General features: G+C 35.4%; 1 pseudogene; it reads left to right on the top strand.

The window, feature by feature from the left end:
• Positions 1-1589: 1589 nt before the first annotated feature.
• On the top strand, positions 1590-17198 carry LOC133193000 (organic anion transporter 3-like; annotated as a pseudogene).
• Positions 17199-18667: the final 1469 nt, after the last annotated feature.

Below are 18667 nucleotides of genomic sequence, written 5' to 3'. Positions count from 1 at the left end.
GCGGTGTAAAGAGTTGATCCTTACGTCACGGGTTCGAATCCCACCGCGGGACGTGGAGACCGGTCCTTCGGATGAGACCGTATAAACCGAGGTCCCGTGTCGCAGTACATTAAGGTGCTGGCACGCAAAATATCCTTCACTGCTCAATGGCCCTCAGTGCCTAGTATAGGTCTAAATTTGCAGCCCTCCACCGGCAAGCGGTGGCGTCTCAATATGAGTGAAAAATTCTCTAGAGGGACTTTAAACAATAAAGAAACAATCAATGAAGAAAAATATATCAGATTTATGACAATATGTGATGAAGTTTGGATATGACTTCATCTTGATACTCATTATTATCAATAATAATTTTTGACAAAGAATACTGAACAAGTATATCGAGGTATATCAATCCCATAATTCTTTCTTTATTATTTCTTACTTTAATTCTTCCTTTCCTGTTTTTTCCGACTTCATAATAATAGATTTATTTTTGTTTATTATTTTAATTCTAGAAAATAAGGTGCGTACCTAAAAGGAAATGACAATCTGAGTAGGCTCAAGAAAGGGATTTGTTAGATTATTCAATTAAAGAGAAAACAATTCCCGAGAGTCACACACACATATATATACCTCCTACTCAGGCATCGGTTACACTGAATCCATTTGTACTCTGAAGTCCTTCTTTATACAAATGGGGTGAAAGTCTGCTTTTAACGAGCTGGAGCATTTGAGTATTATGCTTGTACAGCAAACAAAGAAAGCATTGAAAAAACAAAATTAATGCCTGATTTGTCAATTTTGTACGGAAGCCGGTTGGTGCCAGGTAGAAAAAATATTTTATCTGGCGGCCGCCAAATAATTATCTGGCGACCGCCAGATAAATAACTGGCGGCCGCCAGAAACTTATCTGGCGGCCGCCACATAATTTCTGGCGGCCGCCAGATAAAAAGATCTGGCGGCCGCGAGATAAGTTATCTGGCGGCCGCCAGAAATTATGTGGCGGCCGCCAGATAACTTTCTGGCGGCCGCCAGATAACTTATCTCGCGGCCGCCAGAAAGTTATCTGGCGGCCGCCAGATCTTTTTATCTGGCGGCCGCCAAATATTTATCTGGCGGCCGCCGGAAAGTTATCTGGCGGCCGCCAAAAACTTATCTGGCGGCCGCCAGATAAAATATTTTTCTACCTGGCACCTACCGGCTTCCGTAATTTTGCATTTTTTAAAGATTAACTTTGTCACTCTGTCTATGTTGAACATGTTGAACTACTTATTTTAATGTATTAGATGATTTTACCTGTAACACGCTTTCTTATTTCCACAAATCACAGTTTTCCGTTGGCAATTGTTTTATATTTAGGGCCTCTAACTATAATTCTGTATCAACCAGTAACATCGATCCTACATGTATACATGAAACTTGGATGTAGAAGAAACGATTACAACCGGATATAAAGAAATTATTTTCAGAGTCCCTTAAATTCCACTGTATTTTTATGCAGTCAAACTCAAGATATGAACGATCGAGGAAGAGCTCGTGTAATTTGACTTCATTTTGACTTCAGATTTGACAACTGACCAGAGATTTCGTTTATATTTGCGAAGGTTATAATGTCTAGAGAACTCAATCATCTTTTAGAAAACGTTCTCTTGGATACTGGAGGATTAGCACGCTTCCAGTTTATCATTATTGCTGTAATTAACCTTGCTAAATTTCCATTTACGTGGTCTGTGCTGATGATGACATTTGGGGGCGCTACTCCCGACTGGTGGTGTGGGGATTTTGGAAACTCTTCAATGTTGGAGGAAGATAAGGATGCTGAAAACAAATCTGCAATTTTATTAGCTCACCTGAGCCAAAGGCTCAAGTGAGCTTTTCTGATCAAAATTTGTCCGTTGTCTGTCGTCGTTGTTGTCGTTGGCGTTGTCGTTGGCGTTGTTGTTATTGTTGTAAACTTTTCACATTTTCATCTTCTTCTCGAGAACCACTGGGCCAAATTCAACCAAACTTGCCACAAAGTATCCTTGGGTAAAGGGGATTCAAGTTTGTTCAATTGAAGGGCCACGCCCTCTTTCAAGGGGAGATAATTAGGAATTAGTGAAAAAATAATGACATCATTTAAAAATCTTCTTCTCAAGAACCACTGGGCCAGGAAAGATGAAACTTACGTGGAAACATCCTCAGGTAGTGTAGATTCAAGTTTGTTCAATTCATGACCCCCGGGGGTAGGGTGGGGCCACAATGGGGGATCAAAGTTTTACATAGAAATATATAGGAAAATATCTTTAAAAATCTTCTTCTTAAGAACAGCAAAGCCATGATTGGTCATATTTATATGGAAGCATCCTCAGGTAGTGTAGATTCAAGTTTGTTCAAATCATGACCCCCGGGGGTAGGGTGAGGCCACAATGGGGAATCAAAGTTTTACATAGAAATATATAGGAAAATATCTTTAAAAATCTTCTTCTTAAGAACAGCAAAGCCATGATTGGTCATATTTATATGAAAGCATCGTCAGGTAGTGTAGATTCAAGTTTGTTCAAATCATGACCCCCAGGGGTAGGGTGGGGCCACAATGGGGGATCAAAGTTTTACATAGAAATATATAGGAAAATATCTTTAAAAATCTTCTTCTTAAGAACAGCAAAGACATGATTGGTCATATTTATATGGAAGCATCCTCAGGTAGTGTAGATTCAAGTTTGTTCAAATCATGACCCCCAGGGGTAGGGTGGGGCCACAATGGGGGATCAAAGTTTTACATAGAAACATATAGGAAAATATCTTTAAAAATCTTCTTCTTAAGAACAGCAAAGCCAAGATTGGTCATATTTATATGGAAGCATCCTTAGGTAGTGTAGATTCAAGTTTGTTCAAATCATGACCCCCAGGGGTAGGGTGGGGCCACAATGGGGGATCAAAGTTTTACATAGAAATATATAGGAAAATATCTTTAAAAATCTTCTTCTTAAGAACAGCAAAGCCATGATTGGTCATATTAATATGGAAGCATCCTCAGGTAGTGTAGATTCAAGTTTGTTCAAATCATGACCCCCGGGGGTAGGGTGAGGCCACAATGGGGGATCAAAGTTTTACATAGATATATATAGGAAAATATCTTCAAAAATCTTCTTCTTAAGAACAGCAAAGCCGTGATTGGTCATATTTATATGAAAGCATCCTCAGGTAGTGTAGATTCAAGTTTGTTCAAATCATGACCCCTGGGGGTAGGGTGGGGCCACAATGGGTGATCAAAGTTTACAGAGGAATATATAGGAAAAAATCTTTCTCTCAAGAACAGAAAAGCCATGATTAGTCAAATTAATATGGAAGCATCGTTCAAATGATTGTTCAAATGAGCACCCCCGGGGGTAGGGTGGGGCCACAATGGGGGATCAAATTTTTACAAATGAATATATGGGAAAAAATCTTCTGCTCAAGAACAGCAAAGTTATTTGTTATATTGATATGAAAGCATTGGTAGTTTAAAATCCCCCATCCCCCCCCTCTCTCTCTCCCCCGTTAACTTTTCAATACTGAACTGATTTTTGCTTTTTTTCCTAGCCAGTGTGCTCAGGTGAGCGATGTGGCCCATGGGCCTCTTGTTGCTTTTCAAACAGTGCAGTGTGAACGATTCTAGTGAGTGTAGTGCTGTGTATTTTGACCCCGAAATGAATACGATCATTAGCGAGGTAATATGAAAATTTCATAAGCGTGGTAATATGAAAAATGCGAGTAATGGTTTTTAAATTTCCTGCATCTAATTTTTTTTTAAGCGGCGAAGATGACCATAAGTCTTCCAGTCTATTACTATACATATCTCAGATTCGTTAAATTATCCAAGAAGTACATGTAAGCCAAAGCTCGTCCCCATTGGTCAAGTTACTCCAATTGTTTACATTTGTACGTGTATCCCCTTGGATTATCAGGCTTATGAAAACATACATTTCGTTTACTTCATCTAAACGTGTCGGCCGCCGGGCTGTGTCTATATCAATCTTAACAAGCATTCTGAGAGTATTGCATTAGCAATACTAGTCCCCTACGGGCAAGTGTAATCTGGTTCCCGTTAAGAATTGAAAATGTCATAATTCCGTCAAAAACAATGAAGCGGAACGAAATGAAAACTTGATCTATAACTAATCAAAGTAAAGTCACATACCAAAAATCAGCTCAATATCTGAAAGCGTTTAGAAGAAAATTGAGGAAAACCCTGAAAAATTGAAAAGGCCATACTTCCGTCTAAAATCAATCAAGAGGAACGAAATGCAAACTTTTTCTGTCACTCATCAAGATACACTCACATACCAAAAATCAGCTCAATATCTGCAAGCATTTAGGAAAAAAAAGCGAAAAACCAAGTGGGAGAGACTGACAGACAGACAGAGGGACAGACAGACAGACGGACGGACAGATTCAGAGGAAACCTATAGTCCCCCCCGGTTTCACCGTGAGGGGACTAATAACAACAAGCATCCTGGAGTATTGCATTAGCAATACTAGTCCCCTACCGGCAAGTTTAATCTGGTTCCCGCTAAAAATTGAAAATGCCATTATTCCGTCAAAAATCAATGAAGCGGAGTGAAATAGAAACTTGATATATAACTCATCAAGGTAAAGTCACATACCAAAAATCAGCTCGATATCTGCAAGCGTTTAAATAGCGGAAAACCCTGAAAAATTGAAAAGGTCGTAATTCCGCCAAAAATCATTGAAGCGGAACGAAATGCAAACTTGATCTGTAACTCATCAAGATACACTTACATACAAAAAATCAGCTCAATATCTGCAAGCATTTAGAAAAAAAGTGCGGAAAACCAAGTAGGACAGACTGATAGACAGACAGAGGGACAGACAGACAGACAGACAGACGGACAGACAGACTCAGAGGAAACCTGTAGTCCCCTCCAATTTCACCGGTAGGAGACTAATAAAATATTAAATGGTCCATATCATAGCAAATTTCGGCCTGTCATTTTAGCTCTACTGGTCAGAGACCAAAAGAGCTTATGCGATAGTAAGTTGTCCGTCGTTCGTCCGTCTGTGTGTCTTCGCCTACAGTTTGGTCTGATTTTAATATAACATGGCATGCAAGTAGACAACACTGAGATACATAATAGTCTTTATTATTTTTTTTATTTTGATGAATGTTGCCATGGTAACTACCGTAGAATCAAAATTTCTCTAAAATTCTTTTAAAAGGCTACTCTTTCTACAGTTTTAGTCTGATTGCAATTCATCTTGCAACAAAAAGAGAGTAAAACAAGGATTATTATTTATTAATTGCTGTTGCAAAGTTTCAAGTCCAAGTGCTACTTTTTTCTTCCTTTGTTATAAGTACAAACCAGTAGAGCTACAGTCTCGACAGAGACTTCTGGTTAATTAAAAATCCGAAGCGTATATAGTTTTGTATGAAGTATGAAGATAACGATCAGCAATCAAGCTCAAAAGTCCATTGAAACAATACTAATTGGGAGCAGAGCAAACACGGGCCTCTAAAAACAGCAGAGATGGGATCAGGTGCCACGGAGAAATAAGCTTCCCCCGTCGACCGGTCACATCCGCCGTGTGTTCCCTGTCATGATCTGGCAAATGGAAAAATCTGTAGACAATACAGTGTGAAGGTGATGGCCTAACAATTTGTATGAAAGGCGTCAGTCAACATTCGACCTAACGATAGATAAATAATTGTATTTGCTGACAATGTCATTGTATCAATCATAGAATTTGCAAAATGTTGAATTCAAACGAGAATGATGATATCCTTGTTTCATCAATGTATTTGTCAATAGCCTACCTTGTTTTAGAAATTGTTCATACGTGGAGCATACTCTTGCGTATTGAATCAACTGGGAGACATAAACTCCACATGCTGTTGATAATTGTATTTTGCAACATAAATAAGGGAAACTGATGACAGAAAAGTTTAAGTCATTCCGTTTATCATAAAGTTTTGTTGTTAGGCTACCAGTAATGTCCTTTTCCAGTAAAATATTCGAATATGTAACAGTTGTGTCGGACTCTGTGGTGTCGTTTATTTGGTCAATGGAGTTCAGTACTAGTGAATTATATTGAATCAACGTAGGAATGAAAATGAATATTGTTAATTGATAAAACGTCGTCGATATAGCTAAATGTTGAATTGAAGGCCACAGTAAGATAATTCTTCTTTTCATGTAGAAGTTTTTGAATAAATTCTGCTTCATCCGAATACTAAAATAGGTCTGCTAATAACGGGTCGCATAATTACCATGGGAATTCCAAAAGATTGTTAGGAGACTTGACCTCCAAAAACTACATAGATATTGTTAATCAGAAATTCAAACATCTTTTTATTATCGACTTTGGCGTACTTGTGTGTACAATCAAAATGTGTTTTAACAAAATTTTACAAATGACCAATGACAAGGTAAGTGAATTTAAGAGTATCATTTTTATTTAAAAAACAGCTGTCTGTGATGTCAAAAAGTCTGGATTTTAATTAATTTTTCGTGGGAAATGTTTGTATAGTCGTACGTTTTAATGTTAATGATTTTGGTAAAATTTTGTGATTTCAAATTTTCTAAATGTTCCTTGAAGTTTTTAAGCATCAACATCTAATTTTCACCACTTTTCGAATATCTTGTTGTACAGTACTCCTGAAGTTTCTCCTTCACTGCTGATAATATTTTAGTGAGGAGTAAAGAAAGAGGCTTGGTAGAACATTTACTGGAATCCACTACGTATCTTTAATTGTTAGGATTTTTGTTTTAGGAATCCAGTATAGGTATAGTAATTAGTCCCCTACCGGTGAAACCGGAGGAGACTATAGGTTTCCTCTGAGTCTGTCCGTCCGTCTGTCTGTCCCTCTGTCTGTCAGTCTGTCCCACTTGGTTTTCCGCACTTTTTTTCTAAACGCTTGCAGAAATTGAGCTGATTTTTGGTATGTGAGTGTATCTTGATGAGTTACAGATCAAGTTTGCATTTCATTCCGCTTCATTGATTCTTGACGAAATTATGGCATTTTCAATTTTTAGCGGGAACCAGATTACACTTGCCCGTAGGGGACTTGTATTGCTAATGCAATACTCTCAGAATGCTTATTCAAATTCAATTTGATTGTTGGGCATATTTAAAGTATTCAAAACTGGCATAATTTTCAAGAATTTCCTCCTTAGAAAGGGAGCATGAGTATACGTTGGAGTACAATTTGCAGAATTGAATCCAATTTCCTTTAAAATACAGTTCAAATAATGAGTCAAACAAGACAATGATGTTACCTTTTTAGTCAGCTGGGACCAGTATATACTGATAGTGGAATCTATCTAATTCGTGATCGGAAGGTCGTGTGTTCGAATTACGGCCGCGACTGACCTAAGTCGATAAAAAAAGATAGCAACTGTTCCTTTGCCAAGCGCTTGGCACTTTGAAGTGAAAGTTGCAGGTCCTTCGGATGAAACTTTAAAAACCGAGGCCTTGTGTCAGGGTAGGCGTTGGCACGATAAAGAATCCTCACTGCTCAATGGCCCTGAGTGCAAAGTAAAGGTCCAAATTTGAAGCTCTTACTGGTATATGGTGACATCTCTATATGAGTGAAAATTTCTCAAACGGGACGTAAAACAATATGCAATCCATCAGTAAATCTATCTACTTCTTTTTTCACTTCTGAATAAAAAACAGGATAGATGGTTTTCATATTGCCCCTCTATAGTGAAAATGGATTATTTCCTGAAAATCTTTTCCCTTGCTCCTGGGCATCTAGGAGGCAAATGGAGTATATAAAGATGTAATAAGCAGGGTTGCTTTTACTAGATTTTGAAATTGTGTGCCCTTTGGTCAATTTATTAATTTCTACTGAAAGAAGTTATTCCCCTTTGCTCTTAACCTATAATAGTTAATCACTGTAAATAATGTAACTTAAAAAGGTCAATTGATTAACAGAATTATAAAAGAAGTTTTATAATATTTAATACAAAAGTACTTTCATTTTTAACGGTCAGGTAAACATTTAAATAATAAATAAATGAAAATGGGACAAAAATACCATATCTTTGTACAAAAAATAAACTTTAAAGACCAAACGAGGCCAATGCGAAGGGGAATGAAATGTGTTAATTAATAAATAAATGCTCTATAGAACTATTGTTTTGTTTAGTCAGCATGAGGATAGTGACAAATGGGGGGAAGTATAGGCAAATAAATAGATCAGCTTTAAAGAGTTGTTATTGAGTACTATATGAATATTTTGCTGATCCCTGATTGTCCTATTTCTCTTGCGTTTGGACAACATAGATTTATTTATCAGCTTATTTTGTTTTAATCTATGGATCGTTACATTATACTCAGATAAACGTTAAGGCCCTTGGGCCACTTGTTAATTCCGTGGGAACGAATTTTATTTCGTGAGAACGAATTTGATTTCTTGGGAACGAATTTCTAGTTTCGTGGGAACGAATGTTATTTCGCTGGAAAGAATTTGTATTTCGTGGGAACGAATTTTATTTCATGGGAACGAATTAAAAAAAAAAAATAGATGCGATCTTCCGTCCGATTTTTGAGAAGATAAGAATTTGACTGAGATTTTCGTTAAAATATAATGATATAAATAAATTGTTAAGACGAACAATTTTGCTTCAGTAATGTTTAGCAAAATATTGATCATTAAAGGGTTATAGATTAAAGACTTTCGGCCCTTCTAGGCCCCTAATGTGAGAGGTCAGCCCCTTTTTCTTGATATCATCTTAAAGCTCTCATTATTTTGAACACTTTTCGTTCAACAACTATTCAGAAATTTTTGCTTTTTTTTCGGGATATATGCAAAAGAAATATTAAGGACCGGCCCTTCAAGTCCTAAATGGGGACGTCTAGAAAAATTGAGAGTGCATATTGTTTAGAATATTATTTTGAACATCTTTTGTTCAATACTGTTTATCAAAATATTCTTCCTTTTCGAGATATATTGCGCCAAAGATTATTCAATCTGGCCCCTAATGACCCCTTATTGCGTAACATATGATGTCAACATCATGTTATTTAGTTAAAGAGTGTGATTATGAACTATTTCGCTTCAGTAATATATTACAAAATATTGATCATTAAAGAGTTATTGGTTGTATAATTTCGGCCCCTCTCGGCCCCTAATTTAAGGGGTCAGACCCTTTTCCTTGATATCACTTTAAAGCTCTCATGATTTTGAACACTTTTTGTACAACAACTATTCAAAAATTCTTTTTCGTTTCCGAGATATATGCGAAAGATGTATCTAGGGGCCGGCCTTTGAACTCCCTAATAAGGACTTTTAGCAAAAATCAAAACGTTGCATATTGTTTAGAACATTATTTTGAAAATCTTTTGTTCAGTATTGCTTATCAAAATATTTTCCACTTTTGAAATATAAAACGTCAAAGATTTAGCATTCTGGCCCCTTGTGGGCCCTAATTATGTAACATATGATGTGAATATCATAATATATAGTTGTAAATTGTTAAGATAAACATTCTTGTTTCAGTAATACATTACAAAATATTGATCGTTAAAGAGTTATTGATCAAAGACTTTCGGCCCCTCTCAGCCCCTATTTTGAGGGTCAAGCCCTTTTTTTGTCATACCTCTTTAAAGCTCCCATGATTTGGAACACTTTTTGTTCAACAACTAGTCAGAAATTCTTTTTCGTTTCTGAGATATTTGCAAAAAGAAGTATTTAGGGGCCGGCCCTTCAACTCCTTAATATTTTGTAGAACATTATTCTAAGCATCTTTTGTTCAGTATGGCTTATCAAAATATTTTCCGCTTTTGAGATATAAAGCGTCAAAGATGTAGTATTCTGGCCCCTTATGGCCCCTAATTATGTAAAATATGATGTAAATATCATAATATATAGTTGTAAATGGTTGAGATAAACATTTTTGCTTCACTAATGCATAACAAAATATTAATCGTTAAAGAGTAATTTATTTAAAACTTTTGGCCCCTCTTGGCCCCTAATGGGATGAGTCAGACCTTTTTTCTTGATATCATATAAAAGATCTTGAAATTCTACACAATTTCTATTCAATGTGTTTTAAGAAAATATTCATAGTTTTGGTGATATGATAAAAAATGTCTCAAAAATTCACTACTGATTCATGTCCTAAATTTCGACCCCTACCGAGCTTCCATACTAAGCACTTTCGAAAATTTGAAAACCCAGATGCAAAATTTCAACATGTTTTCTATAATCGCTGAAAATTTCAGCGCTCTAGCTTTTGCCATTTTTAGGTTTTTGTGCGGACAAAATGGTCATCTTAAAATCGATTAAAGGGCCATAAATTCAGACCGAAAGTGAATTCTGGGGATTTGAACAAAAAGGATCATCTTCAGATCAGAACCCATTAACCCTGAGAATTTCATGAAAATCGATTGAACCGTTTGGGAGATGTCTTCTGCACAAAAATTGTAAAGAAAAAGTGGAATAATAATAAAAGTGAAAGAGAAACAATAGAATAATAGAAGGGTCTTCCGTTAGAGACGGAAGACCCTAAATATCAAGCACATGTCCTATAGCAGCCACCGTAGCATCCCATAAACGCTCTGGAAAATCAGTTGCAAATCTATGATAAAAAGATTCCTATTAATCTAATGGAACTGAATCATCAAAATGGAGTAGATGAGCATTTGGGGAACATCTGTAACTCTATTACAATTTGTGATATTAAACGATCAAAAAATAACATAAAACTTCAGTTTATTATTCTTTTAAACGATCAAAATGTAATAAAACTAGTTTATAATTATTTTTAAAGTACAGGTTTTTAAACTTTCAAGTTAATTTTAGTTTCCAAGTAATAAAAGATTGAAGTTATTAGTACTTCGAATTGCTAAATTCTGATCTCTCTCTTTCTCATGCATGAGACATACTCGTATAATTTGACTTCATTTATACAAACTCACACTGACTACGATTGAGACAACTGACCAGAGATTACGTCTATATATTGCAAACGGAATAATGTCTATTGAACTAAATCAAATTTAAGAAAATACTATACTGAAACGCAAATGGAACGCAACATCCTTATTCTAAGGGGAAAATTATTTACAGGTTATAACTTTGTACTTAAAAAGTTAGGACATCTTCAACTCAGTAATTTAACGGTTGACTGATTTTCATTCCATTACCGGAAGTTGATTTTGAGCCCTTTTTACAGTAATCAAAAATTGCATGTTTAATAAAACATTTGATAATAATTTGGGTTTTCAAGGGTTTATAGCTGTTAATCATAAGTATTGCACTAATATTCCGAAAAAAAATTCCTTATTTCTTTTCCCGATGTGATGCCAGTATTTCCTTGAAATGAATGAAAGCACGCATTTCCATTGTTCTTGATGGAAATTCTCAAAATAATAAAGAAAAAGGAGAGTTGCAGATGCAAAAATCCTTTACATAACGACTCATCAGGCTCATGCGTTTCATAAGCATGAATGACAGATCTTTGACCGGAAGTCCAAAGGTAACTACACTACGCCAGGTTAGAGAAATTCGACCTCAGTATCTGAAAAACAGGCACTTAAAAATACCTAAGAATATTTACTTCGCTCAGATAAAGAGATCGATAAACCTAATGCATCGTAGAAATCGAGCTGCAATATTGAGGCTGGCGTGCCCCAGGGCTCAATATTGGGTCCACTGTTATTTCTTGTAAATATAAATGATATAGTGTTTGACATAAGATCCATTATCAAATTATTTGCGGATGACACCACCTCGACAAAATCCACAAATGGTCTAATCAATGGTTAGTTACATTTAATCCTCAGAAAACTGAAAGCTTAACAATTAGTACCAAACGTAACCAAACTCCACATCCAGACCTGTATTTGAATGGACAAAAGATAAGTGAAGTTTCACATCATAAACACTTAGGATTACATTTTTCAGTTAACGGTCAATGGTCATATCACGTTAATATTGTCGTGGCGAAAGCGTCGTCTAGGTTACACATTCTAAGACGACTCAGATTTTTAATAGAAAATCCTTAGAAAAACTATACTTTTCATTTGTAAGGCCAGTTATTGAGTACGCAGATGTAGTTTGGGTCAATATCCCAAACGACTTAGCTGATAAACTCGAAAAAAAAATAATACTGAGGCAGCTCGCATAGTCTCAGGTGCGTCAAAACTCGTAAGTTCAAATGATCTTTATCGAGAAGTTGGGTGGGATACTTTGCACAATCGAAGACAAAAACACAAAATAATCAAATTTCACATCATGGTCCATAGAAGTGCTCCAGATTATTTATCTTCTTTAATCCCTTTAAGAATCAATGAAACACATCATTATCCTACAAGAAAATCGCACTGCATTACTCAACGAAAGTTTAATACAGACCACTAAGCACAATCTTTTCTACCGTCCACTACAAAGCTTTGGAATGATCTTCCGAAAAATGTCCAAGAGAATCCTTCAGTATCTAATTTAAAACGCGTGCTTAATACAAACTGTTACAAAACCCCAAGACACTTTCTATTTGGTAAGCGCACAGAACAGATTTTACACACACGACTTAGACTCAATTGTAGTACACTTAATTCGCATTTGTTTGCAAAACATATAATAGATAATCCTAATTGTTCTTGTGGAAAAATTGAAACAACAACACACTTTTTATTAGAATGCCCTCTATGCACTGACACAAGGAAAAAAATTATTGACCCATTAGGACCAGTCACTTTAAACATTCTCTAATTTGGAGATCCAGATAGAAATTATTCCTTTGATACAAACATTTTTAAACATGTACATCAATTTATTTCTGCTTCTGAAAGGTTTGTAAATTGAATCTTACTTGTGGCCGTATTGTTCAAATTGTTATTTTTGTATGACTGTTTATTGTTCTTCTACTTTTAATGTTAATTTATGTTATGGTATCTCTCTCTCTCTCTCTCTCTCTCTCTCTTTTCATTTTTTGTTAAATTTTTCTTTCATTTCATCTTTATTTTTTCAGTTATTGTTCCTATTATACCTTTCATTCAACAAGGGCAAATGTTTTTTTTTTTATAGTTGAAAGTTAATTTAAGGAAACGGATTAATATAAGTTGTAACAACTTGTTTCCGAATCCTGTATGTATTATTTATTGTGTACATATATATGACGTATAATTTAAATGAAATAAAGTTTAAACTAATACGCCATCTTCTCCAATACAGTGGAATTGATCAATGTCTTGGTGTCATGACAAGACCCTTAAATGACATTCTTGCCAGAAAATCAATTTCCCGACGTGCATTGCGCAGATATGAAGTTGATGATTGCTGATAGTGATCAGTAAGGTTGCAACAGAAACAAACCAAATAATGTACAACGATTAACTATCATATGGCCTAGTAGCAACCCCGTGCCTTGGTGTCCATACCCAGTCCACACAACTTCCGGTGGCCCCAATTTTGCGGTACAATCTTGAAATTGTGGTGTGGTGACTACTTACGCCGTGGCTATCAATCGAAATCATTTTTATGTTTGTTAATCTATTTGCAAACAATATTCACCAGGAGAAAGTTTAATCTTTTGATTGTTTTCATTTTTTTTTTCAAAGTTCTCCAAAGGAATACTCTGCAGACACCATGCCGACTGCTTTAGCATGCTCTTCGCCGCATACGGTATCAATTTTTTCTGAATTTTTAGTTAGTATAAACATAAACACAAATGAAAACAAGATGTGTTTGTGAAACACTGATGCCCCCGTGTGGCAGCTCAAGGCCAAGGTTAAATTTCTCAAATGAAGGTCAAACTTTAAGGTCAAGAGTTCAAAAATATTGGTACCCAAAGGAAAGTCTTGTCACAAGGAATACATAATCATGTGAAAAATGAAAGCCCTAGCACCAACCATTCAGAAAATATGACAAAGGTTAAAGTTTTTCAAAAGTAGACCATACCTTAAGGTAAAGGTCAGGAGATCAAAAATATTGGTACGAAAGGAAAGGTCTTGTCACAAGAAATACCTAAGTTAAATATGAAAGCCCTACCACCAAACGTTCAAAAGTTATGGCCAGGGTTAAAGTTTTTCAAAAGTAGTCACTCAAAGGTCAAGGTCAGGAGGTCAAAAATGTTGATAGCTAAATGGAAAGGTCTTGCCACAAGAAATACTAAGTGAAATATATATGAAAACTCTAGCACCAAGTGTTCAAAAGTTATGGGCAAGGTTAGAGTTTTGTTCCTGAACTTCGTTCTAGGAACATAATAACGAAGACACTTTATTATCGTTAAGCATCAAATGTAGTATGTATAGCACCCTGACAGAAAGATAAAATTACATGACAATAAACACGAGCTTAGCTCTGTGTGTGTGTGTGTGTGTGTGTGTGTGTGTGTGTGTGTGTGTGAGAGAGAGAGAGAGAGAGAGAGAGTATCTTTAAGAAGTATGCAATCTTGTTGTAGTGGCGATTAATCTGCCGAGAGAGCTTGGTGCCGGGGATCCTAACGAGTATTCAGATGGCGGGGCTGTTTATTAGCGGGTATCTGTCGGGACAGCTGTCCGATATGCTTGGAAGAAAACCGATTATCATCATATCCATTCTTCTCTAGGCAGTGTCCAACTTTATAGCCGCCTTCTCCACCTCGTGGCAGATGTTTGCCAGTCTAAGATTTGTTATTGGCATCGCTTCCGGTTTATTCCTTGCCAGTTATTTGGCGTTTATCATTGAGTTTACGCCCATGAAATCCCGTCCCGTGATCCAGGCTATCCCCTCCTGGGCTCTAGCTGCCGCTTTCTATGGACTTCTGGCCTGGTTGCTCCCTGACTGGCGGTATATACAGATAGTGACGGGGGCTGTATCTGTGCCTTTTCTCGCCTGTTGGTTGTGAGTATATTGTAAACTGTAAACCCCTCACACCAATCTGAGAATGCTATTTAACCTGTGTGCATTGTTTAAATGCAAAGTACTATGGGAATCTTCTTTTTAATTGAATACAAACTTAGTTATAATAATTGTGGAATCAGCTAGAATTTTAAACAAATTGCAAAAGAAGTATCTATTCCCGATGGTAATTATATAGCCATTGTTTTTAATTGAGCATCGTTCCAGAAAGCTTTCGCTGGTTAGTCTCCCACAAGAAGGTGGATGAAGACAAAAAAAGTAATAGAAAGAATCTCCAAAATAAACAAGGTGGTTTGTCCTAGCCTCCAGGAAGTAGAGGGCGCTGCAGAGAAGTCAAACATCATCGACCGCAAGTACACAGTGGTCGATATTTGTAGACACGGGTATCTGCTGAAAAGAGCGGTTATCGTGTCTTTTGCTTGGTAATTTTTAAAAATTTATTCATTGAATGTTTCAGTAACTAAAATTAGATGAAGACACGTAGCCAGTATGCTTTTATTATCTTTCACCAAAAAAAAAAAAAAAAAAAGGCAAGTACCTGAAATTAAAATTAGATTTCCTCTACTTTTTTGATAATTCACGAGTTACTATAGATTTCCATTTCTCAATGACAGGATGGCGGTGGCCTATACATATTATGGGATTTCTTTTGGTGTTGACAAATTGTCCGGAAGTCTATATATCGACGTATTTGTTCTCAGCTGCTTGGAAATTCCAGGAGATTTTCTTGCATGGTTTATAATGAAAAAGTTAGTAAATACATACTGAGTAATTTTTCAACATTTCTTAAACGGATTGTTATAATATATTCGTTATTGTAGTATAATGGACGTCAAAAGCATCCTTATAATGCAAGAATAGAAATTAAATCAACAGTTATATAAAACAAATAAGTATAATACCAGAACTCTCCTTTCTAAGAAACATGACAGAAATATACCTTATTTGTTTTCATTTAAAACTTTAATCTTATTATAAAATATGTGTGAATTGATTGTAGGATAGGGAGGCGGTGGTCCTACATGTTGTTTAGTTTACTCTCAGCAGTTGGGTGTATCGCCGTGGGATTAACGAAGAATTTTGGTATGAAAAATTCGCTCTCTAATGCAAAATATTTTAAAATACAGAAAAAAAAATCATTGGTTGACATTACTGAGATGTACATGAAACAATAAATGGATGTTCTAGTATGTACAGGCGACTTTCGATGGCTTGATTTTCTATCTCAAGAGATACTTATCTCCAGAATTATATTAAAACTCCTGTTTATGGTGTACGGATCCCTGTCTGGGTGGCTTTTGACTTTAATGACCGTCATTTTGTTGATGGAATTAAGGAATAACTGTCTTATATTTTCATTATTTGTGAAAAAAATGCTATCTAATAGATTCAAAATAAACGAGGCATACCATGTTAATTTTCCCCGCCCACAGACGTCAGACACAAAGACAAATGCGAAAGATTGACATGCATATTAGGTACTAGACCTTCGTTTGATGTTTTTTTTTTAAATCATTTGTAATTATCGAGAATCAACTCACCTAACTTTCAAAGAGTTATCACAGAGAAAACAGATGGAAAAGTAAATATGTAAAATAAATACAAGTTCACCTGTACTGATATCTAAAATTAATCAATTGTTCTTTGGAAAATTTTCTTTTTTGAGTTGACAATTATTTTGAATTTCTCCACTAAGACCTGTCGTCGTAATTTTCCTATGATTTGGTTATTGGTACATTTTACATAAAGTGAATCTTAAACAAAACACTATTATTTATACCTTATTTTATAACAACATAGAATATTGGGGGATACTAGTACACCTTCCAGAGGCATCAATATCAATTAAAATCTTTACGTCACCCATATCAAATGTTGGATGTGATATTCCTACAGATTTTATCAAAAGCAGGGCCGTTATTAATGGATTTGCCTTTGTGGCCAAGCTTGCCTGTGGGATTGCCTGGTCTTGTTTGTTAATCATCACCACTGAATGCTACCCAACTGTCTTAAAGCAAGCGATAATAATATATTCATCTTACATGTAGAACCACTGGGTACGGATTAGCCAGCTCGATGTGTAGGATCGATCCCAATTTGGCCCCTTTGGCCCTCAGCACACTAAGTATATTGATAATAATTTGTTCGCGTGTTCTTGCATGGTGATAATTGAAGTTCAAAATATGTGGTAACTTTGAATAATATAAATGTAAACGAATATTTTACTAATTAGAACGCCACCTACAAAGACTTCCTGTACTTCACTTGTGGAGTTGTGACGTGTGTTTCCGGTTTGTCTATCAACGAGACAAATGACCGCGCACTAGAGGATCTGATAGGCGCGAATCAAATGGAAGTGCCACGCAAAGTGACGAACGAGGGATAAAAATTACAAATACCAAAGACACTGACAAAAATTAGAACCAAAAAGGAGTTAAACATTTACTAATGATTTGTATTAATTGTAATCCTGAAAGAATAAAGTACTTGTGCTCTTAGCTGGAGCTTATCCTGGAATATAGTCTTGTATGAGGTTTATGACAATATGCAATCTTGAATTACCATTTTATGTATAATGCTCACTATTATCATCATTTATTTTGTCAAATACGATAAATGAATTGATTCATCTATCGGAAAAAAATGTAACGCAAATACAAATTAAAATATGATGTTTTTTTTTTATTTGCGTTACCATGCCCACAGAGTACAGCATCTTTCAAGTTAATATGCTTAGAGGTTATTTTAAATACAAGTAGATTTAACTGAGCAATAAATCAAGAGTGAATTTAGAATTTAAAAATTTATCTAGAAATTCAGTAACAAAAAGGGGAGTTTCAAGTATATTTTCAAACATTGACAATTTCCTATATTAAGATTTTGATTTATTACGTCTAAATCAGTACGATGTAATTCTCAGTGTAGTTTTCTGCACATACTTCAATGCTTGCAAGCTATATACAGTAAATGGGGTTTGCGGATCAGTCTTACATCAACGTTTCTTGGATGCTTTGTAACTAAATCTACAAATCTTTCTAATTTCGTTCCTCCTCTTTTCTTCGGTTTCTAAATTTCCCTCCAAATGTGATTGCTTCCCTTAATTTTACTTACTATCAATAATGTGTATCAATTATTTGTCCATACATAATGAAAAAAAGTAATACCAGGTTTAACGCAGTCACCTATAAGATAAGCAACTATAATTCCAATGATCATTCCGTGATACATGTACACACTGTACACAGAGTGGTCTACATTGATTCACACGTTTTAAAAATTAAGCTTAATATAAAACTTTAAAGACGAGTATTGTCAAAGATGGGAATTAAAGCTAAAGATCGGTAACTCTGGGTAAAATACCGGAATATTAGGAATTCTAAAATATAACGTATTAAGTAGTTGAAGGGATGAGACAATTTAACAGGGACATGAAAAATACTAAGCTTATTCAAAGAGAATTAAACTTTCAAGAACTTAACAAAAACAGAATTTGCATCCAAATCCAGATAAACTAAAAGGCGTGACTTAGATAAGGAATGGACTTGTTAACATAAAAAGTGAAATATTTTTAGTGATTTAATAATCATGCAACAACAACATCAACAAAGGTCTTGTAAATATTGTCAGAGTACAAATAGAGGCAACGGGAAATACATTGAGATACATATATAAACAAAGAATTTTGCTAAATAATGACTTCTCCCTCTGGAATATTCCGCTCCAGTGTTTTAGTCGGACACGCAATCTTTCCTTCATTTACTTCTAATAAATAAATATATCTATATTTATAAATATAGAATTTATATCTTGAGACATTTTGAAAATAACTCTCCCCGAAAATGTAAATAATAGTTA

This window comes from Saccostrea echinata, unplaced genomic scaffold, assembly GCF_033153115.1.
Source record: "Saccostrea echinata isolate AGI-Se365-2 ecotype Australia unplaced genomic scaffold, CSIRO_AGI_Sech_v1 ptg000025l, whole genome shotgun sequence".
In the NCBI taxonomy this organism is placed as follows: domain Eukaryota; kingdom Metazoa; phylum Mollusca; class Bivalvia; order Ostreida; family Ostreidae; genus Saccostrea; species Saccostrea echinata.
This window is presented reverse-complemented; position numbering and strand designations above follow the sequence as displayed.